This window comes from Mus caroli, unplaced genomic scaffold (genome assembly GCF_978045245.1).
Source record: "Mus caroli unplaced genomic scaffold, Mus_caroli_1 scaffold_12, whole genome shotgun sequence".
In the NCBI taxonomy this organism is placed as follows: domain Eukaryota; kingdom Metazoa; phylum Chordata; class Mammalia; order Rodentia; family Muridae; genus Mus; species Mus caroli.
This window is the reverse complement of record NW_028227267.1, coordinates 64,429,017-64,438,804: the sequence shown is the minus strand read 5'-3', so window position 1 is coordinate 64,438,804 and position 9,788 is coordinate 64,429,017.

The window sequence follows — 9,788 nt, the reverse complement described above, 5'->3', positions numbered from 1 at the left end:
CTTTGGTCTTCATTCTTCTTGAGTTTCATGCGTTTAGCAAATTGTATCTTATATCTTGGGTATCCTAAGTTTTGGGCTAATATCCACTTATCAGTGAATACATATTGTGTGAGTTCTTTTGTGATTGTGTTACTTCACTCAAGATGATGCCCTCCAGGTCCATCCATTTGGCTAGGAATTTCATAAATTCATTCTTTTTAATAGCTGAGTAGTACTCCATTGTGTAAATGTACCATAATTTCTGTATCCATTCCTCTGTTGAGGGACATCTGGGTTCTTTCCAGCTTCTGGCTATTATAAATAGGGCTGCTATGAACATAGTGGAGCATGTGTCCTTTTTACCGGTTGGGACATCTTCTGGATATATGCCCAGGAGAGGTATTGCTGGATCCACTGGTAGTACTATGTCCAATTTTCTGAGGAACTGCCAGACTGATTTCCAGAGTGGTTGTACAAGCTTGCAATCCCACCAACAATGGAGGAGTGTTCCTCTTTCTCCACATCCTCGCCAGCATCTGCTGTCACCTGAATTTTTGATCTTAGCCATTCTGACTGGTGTGAGGTGGAATCTCAGGGTTGTTTTGATTTGCATTTCCCTGATGATTAAGGATGTTGAACATTTTTTCAGGTGCTTCTCTGCCATTCGGTATTCCTCAGGTGAGAATTCTTTGTTCAGTTCTGAGCCCCATTTTTTAATGGGGTTATTTGACTTTCTGGAGTCCACCTTCTTGAGTTCTTTATATATATTGGATATTAGTCCCTTATCTGATTTAGGATAGGTGAAGATCCTTTCCCAATCTGTTGGTGGTTTTTTTGTCTTATTGATGGTGTCTTTAGCCTTGCAGAAGCTTTGTAGTTTCATGAGGTCCCACTTGTCAATTCTCGATCTTACAGCACAAGCCATTACTGTTCTATTCAGGAATTTTTCCCCTGTGCCCATATCTTCAAGGCTTTTCCCCACTTTCTCCTCTATAAGTTTCAGTGTCTCTGGTTTTATGTGAAGTTCCTTGATCCACTTAGACTTGACCTTAGTACAAGGAGATAGGAATGGATCGATTCGCATTCTTCTACATGTTAACAACCAGTTGTGCCAGCACCATTTGTTGAAAATGCTGTCTTTCTTCCACTGGATGTTTTTAGCTCCCTTGTCGAAGATCAAGTGACCGTAGGTGTGTGGGTTCATTTCTGGGTCTTCAATTCTATTCCATTGGTCTATTTGTCTGTCACTATACCAGTACCATGCAGTTTTTATCACAATTGCTCTGTAGTAGAGCTTTAGGTCCGGCATGGTGATTCCACCAGAGGTTCTTTTATCCTTGAGAAGAGTTTTTGCTATCCTAGGTTTTTTGTTATTCCAGATGAATTTGCAGATTGCCCTTTCTAATTCTTTGAAGAATTGATTTGGAATTTTGATGGGGATTGCATTGAATCTGTAGATTGCTTTTGGCAAGATAGCCATTTTTACAATGTTGATCCTGCCAATCCATGAGCATGGGAGATCTTTCCATCTTCTGAGATCTTCCATAATTTCTTTCTTCAGAGACTTGAAGTTTTTATTATACAGATCTTTCACTTCCTTAGTTAGAGTCTCGCCAAGATATTTTATATTATTTGTGACTATTGAGAAGGGTGTTGTTTCCCTAATTTCTTTCTCAGCCTGTTTATTCTTTGTGTAGAGAAAGGCCATTGATTTGTTTGAGTTAATTTTATATCCAGCTACTTCACCGAAACTGTTTATCAGGCTTAGGAGTTCTCTGGTGGAATTTTTAGGGTCACTTATATATACTATCATATCATCTGCAAAAAGTGATATTTTTGACTTCATCTTTTCCAATTTGTATCCCTTTGATCTCCTTTTGTTGTCGAATTGCTCTGGCTAGGACTTCAAGTACAATGTTGAATAGGTATGGAGAAAGTGGACAGCCTTGTCTAGTCCCTGATTTTAGAGGGATTGCTTCAAGCTTCTCACCATTTACTTTGATGTTGGCTACTGGTTTGCTGTAGATTGCTTTTATCATGTTTAGGTATGGGCCTTGAATTCCTGATCTTTCCAAGACTTTTATCATGAATGGGTGTTGGATCTTGTCAAATGCTTTTTCCGCATCTAACGAGATGACCATGTGGTTTTTGTCTTTGAGTTTGTTTATATACTGGATTACGTTGATGGATTTCCGTATATTGAACCATCCCTGCATCCCTGGGATGAAACCTACTTGGTCAGGATGGATGATTGTTTTGATGTGTTCTTGGATTCGGTTAGCAAGAACTTTATTGAGGATTTTTGCATCAATATTCATAAGGGATATTGGTCTGAAGTTTTCTATCTTTGTTGGGTCTTTTTGTGGTTTAGGTATCAGAGTAATTGTGGCTTCATAGAATGAGTTGGGTAGAGTACCTTCTGTTTCTATTTTGTGGAATAGTTTGTGAAGAACTGGGATTAGATCTTCTTTGAAGGTCTGATAGAACTCTGCACTAAACCCATCTGGTCCTGGGCTTTTTTTAGTTGGGAGACTATTAATGACTGCTTCTATTTCTTTGGGGGATATAGGGCTGTTTAGATCATTAACCTGATCTTGATTCAACTTTGGTACCTGGTATCTGTCTAGGAACTTCTCCATTTCATCCAGGTTCTCCAGTTTTGTTGAGTATAGCCTTTGGTAGAAGGATCTGATGGTGTTTTGGATGTCTTCAGGATCTGTTGTTATGTCTCCTTTTTCATTTCTGATTTTGTTAATTAGGATGCTTTCCCTGTGCCCTCTAGTGAGTCTGGCTAAGGGTTTATCTATCTTGTTGATTTTCTCAAAGAACCAGCTCCTTGATTGGTTGATTCTTTGAATAGTTCTTCTTGTTTCCACTTGGTTGATTTCACCCCTGAGTTTGATTATTTCCTGCCGTCTACTCCTCTTGGGTGAATTTGCTTCCTTTTGTTCTAGTGCTTTTAGGTATGTTGTCAAGCTGCTAATGTGTGCTCTCTCTAGTTTCCTTTTGGAGGCACTCAGAGCTATGAGTTTTCCTCTTAGAAATGCTTTCATTGCGTCCCATAAGTTTGGGTATGTTGTGGCTTCATTTTCATTGAACTCTATAAAGTCCTTAATTTCTTTCTTTATTCCTTCCTTGACCAAGGTATCATTGAGAAGAGTGTTGTTCAGTTTCCACGTGAAGGTTGGCTTTCTATTATTTATTTTGTTATTGAAGATCAGCCTTAGTCCATGGTGATCTGATAGGATGCATGGGACAATTTCAATATTTTTGTATCTGTTGAGGCCTGTTTTGTGACCAATTATGTGGTCAATTTTGGAGAAGGTACCATGAGGTGCTGAGAAGAAGGTATATCCTTTTGTTTTAGGATAGAATGTTCTGTAGATATCTGCCAGATCCATTTGATTCATAATTTCTCTTAGTTTCTCTGTGTCCCTGTTTAGTTTCTGTTTCCATGATCTGTCCATTGGTGAAAGTGGTGTGTTGAAATCTCCCACTATTATTGTATGAGGTGCAATGTGTGCTTTGAGATTTACTAAAGTTTCTTTAATGAATGTGGCTGCCTTTGTATTTGGAGCATAGATATTCAGGATTGATAGTTCCTCTTGGAGGATTTTACCTTTGATGAGTATGAAGTGTCCCTCCCTGTCTTTTTTAATGACTTTGGGTTGGAAGTCAATCTTATCAGATATTAGAATGGCTACTCCAGCTTGTTTCTTCATACCATTTGCTTGGAAAATTGTTTTCCAGCCTTTCATTCTGAGGTAGTGTCTATCTTTTTCTCTGAGATGAGTTTCCTGTAAGCAGCAAAATGTTGGGTCTTGTTTGTGTAGCCAGTTTGTTAGTCTATGTCTTTTTATCGGGGAGTTGAGTCCATTGATATTAAGAGATATTAAGGAAAAGTAATTGTTGTTTCCTGTTATTTTTGTTGTTAAAGTTGGCATTCTGTTCTTGTGGCTGTCTTCTTTTAGGTTTGTTGAGGGATTACCTTCTTGTTGTTTCTAGGGCGTGGTTCCTGTCCTTGTATTGGTTTTTTTCTGTTATTATCCTTTGAAGGGCTGGATTCGTGGAGAGATAATGTGTGAATTTGGTTTTGTCGTGGAATACTTTGGTTTCTCCATCTATGTTAATTGAGAGTTTGGCTGGGTATAGTAGCCTGGGCTGGAATTTGTGTTCTTTTAGTGTCTGTATAACATCCGTCCAGGATCTTCTGGCTTTCATAGTCTCTGGTGAAAAATCTGGTGTGATTCTGATAGGCTTGCCTTTATATGTTACTTGGCCTTTTTCTCTTACTGCTTTTAGTATTCTATCTTTATTTAGAGCATTTGTTGTTCTGATTATTATATGTCGGGAGGTATTTCTTTTCTGGTCCAGTCTATTTGGAGTTCTGTAGGCTTCTTGTATGTTCATGGGCATCTCTTTCTTTAGATTTGGGAAGTTTTCTTCTATAATTTTGTTGAAGATGTTTGCTGGTCCTTTGAGTTGAAAATCTTCATTCTCATCCACTCCTATTATCCGTAGGTTTGGTCTTCTCATTGTGTCCTGTATTTCTTGGATGTTTTGAGTTAGGATCTTTTTGCATTTTACATTTTCCTTGATTGTTGTGCCGATGTTCTCTATGGAATCTTCTGCACCTGAGATTCTCTCTTCCATCTCTTGTATTCTGTTGCTGATGCTCATATCTATGGTTCCAGATTTCTTTCCTAGGGTTTCTATCTCCAGTGTTGCCTCATTTTGGGTTTTCTTTATTGTGTCTACTTCCCTTTTTAGGTCTAGTATGGTTTTGTTCATTTCCATCATCTGTTTGGATGTGTTTTCCTGTTTTTCATTAAAGACTTCTACCTGTTTGATTAGGTTATCCTGTTTTTCGTTAAGGATTTGTAACTCTTTAGCAGTGTTCTCTTGCAATTCTTTAAGGGATTTTTGTGCTTCCTCTTTACTGTCTTCTACCTGTTTACCAGTGTTCCTTTGTATTTCTTTAAGTGTGTTATTAAAGTCCTTCTTGAAGTCCTCTACCATCATCAGGAGATATGCTTTTAGATCCGTGTCTAGCTTTTCCGGTGTGTTGGGGTGCCCTGGACTGGGCGAAGTGGGAGTGCTGGGTTCTGATGATGGTGAGTGGTCTTGGTTCCTGTTAGTAAATTATTACGTTTACCTTTTGCCATCTGGTAATCTCTGGGGTTAGTTGTTGTCGTTGTCACTGTTTAAAGATTGGAGCAGAAGCTGTGTTCCACTCACCAGCAGTCTCAAAATCCTGTGGCGGGGGTCGTGGGTAGCTTGCGGTACGCCGGAAGAGGCCTGTGGCCCTACTCAGGCCGGTTTCTGCTTCCCTAACTAATGCAGTCTCAGGTCCCGCACGCAATTGGATTGGAGCAGAAGCTGTGTTCCACTCACCAGAAGTCTTAAGATCCTGTGGCGGGTGTTGTGGGTAGCTGGCGAGTGTCAGCCGACCCTGCGCCCTAGCTACCCTGGTGCTTTTCTGACCGGAAAAGACAATTCTCATTTTCTATTGAATACATTTGGTCTTTTATTAGCTCAGATGTGTCTTTGTTTAATGAGTTGGATGGAGAAAAATGTAAAATCGACTTTGTAGTCTCCAAGACTGATACCCAAGCATGTCGAAGCCCCATCTTCATCCCTCAGCACTGCCTGACAAAGGTCAGATCTAGCAACACATTTAACTGATGGATAGGGTCTACAACATATAACAGAAACAAAACTTTATTCATGATTTTTCTGTCACTGTGATAAAGCACCATGACCAAGGCAAGTTAAAGAAGAAAGAGTTTATTTAGGTTTGTGGTCCTGGAGTAAGAGTCCGCTACAACAGGGAAGTGTGGCAGAAAGCCAGATAAAGCAGAAATGAGAGCTCATATCTCGAATCACAAGCAAGGGGGGAGAGAGAGAGAGAGAGAGAGAGAGAGAGAGAGAGAGAGAGAGAGAGAGAGAGTCACTCCCAGGAATGGTGCAAGTCTTTAGAAACTCAAGAGTCTATTCCCAGTGTCATATATCCTCCAACATAATCATACCTCCAAGACCTCCCCAAACCACATCACCAACTGGAGACCAAATGTTCAAATACATGAGCCCATGGAGGAAGACATTCTCATTCAAACCACCACGAAAACTGAGAAAATGGATCTTTTAACCTCACTCCACTCCCCAGGATTTAACAAAAGAGTGAGATGATTTGCAGACTGTAGCCACAGATGTGTACAGATGCACCTGTTTACCACCGTGGTCCCTTCCATCCCTCACTGAACGTTATGCATCCCCCACTGCAAGCTGCAACTTAGAGATCATGGAAAAAGTGGTGTAGGACCAGCAAAACCCCATGGCTGGAATCACAGGAATTTTGTTCCCAGACAGATGGTTTTCTAGGTGAACTTGCTTTTCTCAAATCAATTAACTGCTCTGTTATCTAGTGTAGAAACTGAGACCAGATGTTCTTTATTAACAGATCACACACACACACACACACACACACACACACACACACACTTGCACAATCAGTGCCAAGGATCTACAAAGTGGCTAAGAGTTAAGATCAGGCTAACCATGACTTTTTCATGGACAACACGTTTGCCTGACAGCATTCCACAAGAAACAGACAGCAGCAACACGGTATAACAGTCATGTAAAGGTTGCTGGGGAGATGGCAGTAACATTGACAAAGCAAAGAAGATCGGTGGGAAAAGAGGAGGGGTTTCATTTCTGGTATCTGGGTATTAGTAATGGTCCACAAAGCATCCTAAGGGTGTGCTAAGCAGTTGAAGATAGAAATTCGAAGTTGCTTTTATAAATTAACAGTTTTAACTTGTCATTTTAAGCTAACAGAAAGTTTGGAGCTTGGAAAAAAAGGAGTTAGAGCTTGCACACCAGAATGTGTTGCTTATGGTCTGCTTTTGCTGGTTGTTGGTGGATATTTTACCTTTATTAGCACGTTCATTTCTTCATGCAACTCTCTAAGCCCTAGGTCACCTTGGGAAGGAGAGTCAGGTATAGAATCTCCGCAGCCACTGGGGTTCATTCAGATCCGGCTGTTATTAAGGTTTCTGTGTTCTGAGGGTTCCCCAGAGTTCTCCCAGCTCAGAAATCTTTATAGCAATGTCATAATCCTAGAAGAGAAGATGCAGCCTCTGAAACAATGAACACCAGATGTTCAGAACAACATTGACAGGTGGGTTTGTGGCTGAATTATAGGAGCCTACTGCACTGGCTGGTGGTCCCAGCACCAATACCGTAGCAATGGAAAGAAAATAAATGGCCTCATTGAGGAAAACTATGGATACTTGCCCCCAGATGGTCAATAAGGTAGCCTTATAAAACTTTACATCTTGCATCTGCCTTTCCAACTCTCTCTCTCTCTCTCTCTCTCTCTCTCTCTCTCTCTCTCTCACACACACACACACACACACACACACACACACACACACACACACATTCAGAGCTTGATGCTCCGATCCAGTCACACTCCTCCAGTCACTTCATTTGGTCCAGATAAGAGAAATCAGAGGATAAGAAAAGATAGCAGAAAAGCAAAAACTATCTTCTGTTTCTTTCATGAAACTTCAGAGCCTTGACAAAAGTAGGGATAGCATCACAAGCAGGCAGATGTGTTCTGCAAAGAACATGTGCTCTTCTTCCCAGCCCCTTGATATAAAAATGAAGACACACTTCTTGGAACCTTGGCCTTCTAAATCATAGAATGAGAAGCACAATAACCACCTCGTGTTTCCATTTGTAAGCGTGACAATTGATGGTTCTTGTTCATTTGATGGGATCTCAAACCACCTAAGCTGACAAGCCTCTGGGCTGGCCTGTGATGGATTGTCTAGATTAGGTTAGGGGGGTTATGTAAGATGTAAAGACCCATCTTAACTGCTAGACAAACAGCAGGAGAACCTGAGCTGAGACACAGCATCCATCCTTCTCAGCTTCCTGTCTGAAGCTGAAATGTGATGTGCCACTGCAAACCCCTGCTAATAGGATTGATCTGCCATGATGATCTGTGCCCTTTAAACTGTGAGCCTAAGTAGGCCCCTTCTGCTTCATGATGTCCTTCTCAGGGAATTCTATCGCAGCAATAAGAAAGGTCACTAGGACACTAAGATTGACGGGAATGCATAGACAGCGTCCTAGTACTAAACACCTTTGTCCATCCTAATGGTTGCTCCGAGCCACGGAGATCTCCACCAAGGTCTGCTTCCAGGATGGTTTCTCCAGACTTGACCTTGCTTCCGATATTCCAGTGGTGACTACAGCATCTGCCAGAATTGAGAGGGAAAAGGGATGAGCACTGCTCTGAGTTATATGAAGACTCCATCGTTAGTTCATTCTCCAGTGTGGCATCCTCAGAAACCTGTCCAACAGCATTCAAGTCCATGTTAGACACATTCTGAACTCTCCACAGCCTGAGGCCTACAAGGAAAAACGTTCAGCTTCTAGCCCAAAAGTGTAACCACTGAGGGATCTCAATGAATTGCAAACAATAAGCTGATCGAATGGATAAAGTTTACTAAGTAAGAAATAAGTGAGGCAGGTACAGGGCCCGGGAATACTTGTACAAGACTGTATTCATCAACATCTGTCATGGAGGAGGTAGGACTTTAAAGGATCCATCCTCCATGATGCTCATTAGTTAATTGTTGCTGGGAGACAGGGGCTATGTCCTGAATCCTCTTAGTGGTGTAGCCACTGGTACAGTGTTCATATCCCTGTAAACTCATTTTACAGATCACAAGAAGAAGAGGAGGTGAAGGAGGAGGAGGAGGAGAGTAAAAGGGGAGAGACATGAGTGGAGAGGGCCTAACCAGAGGAAGAGGACCAGTGAGAGTACACAGGGTAACATGGTGAATATGGTTAAATTATACTATATAGATGTGTGAAAATACAATAAAACTCATTATGATGTTTAACCAATATGTGCTAATAAAAACATTTTTAATTTTTTATTTTATGGGTTTTGCTTGCATCTGTGTCTGTGTGCCACATGTGTGTCCAGTGCCTGCAGAGACCAGAAGAAGGCATCAGGTCCCCTGGAAGTGTAGGTACTATATGGGTTACTCATATGGTTGTAAGTCACCATAGGGTGCTAGGAACGAAACTCTGGTCCTTGGGGGGAGTGGAAGAAGCAGCCAGTACCCTTAACCGCTGAACCATCTCTCCAGCTCTAATAAAAACATTTTTTTAAAGAAAGAAAATTAAAAATAGAAGTCTACACAGATGAAATCGACAACAGTAATTTGGAAAATGCCTTGATCAATGGTATGATACAAATTTCCAATAGCCAAAGTCTGGGGCTATGTTTTTTCCATTATTTCAATGATGTAAGTGGTCTGGGGCACTAGAAAAGGTGGGGAATTTTTTAAACAGTGAGAATGACAGCTTGTTCTAAAATACAGTCATTTCTAAACGCAGAGGCCTAAAGGAAGAAACTTTCTGGTCAGGGGACTGTTATGGTAAGCTAGATAGAAAACAATGAAAAAAAACCAACAGTTCAGAAGTGTTCCAGAATATTCCATTAGGTTCCAGGGAGACAGATATATGCATCCCTGGTCACACAGTTTCTAAGTTACCTTGACTGGTATGTGTATGCTGTGAACACTGTACCCGTGGCTTCACCACTAAGAGAACCCAGGACATGCCCCGCCCCAAGTCCTCTAGCAATAATTAACTAAAGATCATCATGGAGAATGGGTCCTCCTAAGTCCTACCTCTTCCACTGCAGGATGCTGATGAATACAGTCTTGTACATTTATTTCTATATTTAGAATCTTCCCCCAGGACACCTGGATTTGAGAGACCTT